Source organism: Lactuca serriola, chromosome 4 (assembly GCF_051521515.1).
Source record: "Lactuca serriola cultivar US96UC23 chromosome 4, Lser_US96UC23_V15, whole genome shotgun sequence".
NCBI classification, from domain to species: domain Eukaryota; kingdom Viridiplantae; phylum Streptophyta; class Magnoliopsida; order Asterales; family Asteraceae; genus Lactuca; species Lactuca serriola.
The window spans coordinates 25,290,602-25,291,861 of NC_136411.1; the positions used below are offsets into that span (position 1 = coordinate 25,290,602).

Below are 1,260 nucleotides of genomic sequence, written 5' to 3' on the forward strand. Positions count from 1 at the left end.
CTGCAGGCATGGCTTTAATTAGGGGGTTTAAAGGACTGACAGTTTTATCATTCACGCACGGACTCGTCGAGTCCATTAAAGGGACTCGGCGAGTCAGATCGGGTTTTGCTGGAATCGACTCTTCTGCCCTTTCTGTCTTCCTCTTGGAGATCCTTTGTGCATCTGTGAAAATTTCTTCTTTTCTGGAGGTCACTGCACTCACATTCTCCATTCTCGGATTGGTTTCGGTATTACTTGGAAGTTGACCCGGTCTTCCTTCGTTCACTTGGTGTGCAAGCTGTCCCAGCTGTTTCTCAGTGTTGAGAATGGATGCCTGCTGATTCCTTAGCATGTCTCTGGTCTCATGTATTGCAACATCGTGATCATTGTGTCGCTTTTCGGACGCGGCTATGAATCTAGTGAACATTTCTTCCAAATCAGCTTTCTTTTCTACCGGTTCTTCTCTTTGGTATAGTCCTCTCTCCTTCTGCTTGTATTTTTCCTCCTTATCCTTCTTATACTCTTCGTATGGGAGCCATTCCTTCTTAGGTTTTCGCCAATTTTTGTCGTATCGATCGCCACTTGAATAGAAGACTTGAGCTTTCTTATTTCCATTCTCATCCACATCACAATCTTTGGTGAGATGGGGCCCTCTACAATTTTCACATCCCACCCTCATAGCATGGATTGTTTGATCCATTTTTGTCATTCTTCTATCGAGACTATCATGCTTAGCTATCACCGCCGCTATGCTATCATTTGCCGCGTTCACTACTCCCCGACTTACTTCGTTTCTCGGATTGTGGTATTCTCTAGAGTGCTTAGAGAATTCTTCAATTAATTCTTTAATTATCAGGGGCGCCTTCTTCGTGAGCGGACCTTGAGAATCTAGCAATTGCCTTGTGGTGACATTGACTCCATCATAGAAGATGGAGACCTCTTGTTGGCTATTGAGGTCGTGATGTGGGAAATTTCTAAGAAAACTCTTGTATCTTTCCCATGCTTCATAAAGAGACTCTCCGGGCTGTTGCTCGAAGTTGGCAATTGCTTTCTTTAGCTTGGCTATTTTGGAGGGCGGACAAAAGTGATCAATGAACTCCTCTTTCATCTTGGCCCATGTGGTGACTGATCCGGGAGGAAGTGACTTTAACCAATCCTTTGCAGCTCCTTTGAACGTGACTGGGAGCATGCGAAGAAGTTGGGTCTCGCGGGGGACATTCGGTACATTAAAGTAGTCGACCACATCATTCACTTCGTCCAAGTGTTTGTAGGCGTCTTCGT

The 1,260-nt window shown here is 45.0% G+C and overlaps 1 non-coding gene across 1 annotated transcript; it reads left to right on the forward strand.

Moving 5' to 3' along the window:
• Positions 1–932: 932 nt before the first annotated feature.
• On the forward strand, positions 933–1,039 carry LOC145103637 (small nucleolar RNA R71). The gene has a single exon (XR_013706717.1). It is a non-coding gene; the product is annotated as a small nucleolar RNA R71 (small nucleolar RNA).
• The last annotated feature ends 221 nt before the right edge of the window (positions 1,040–1,260 follow it).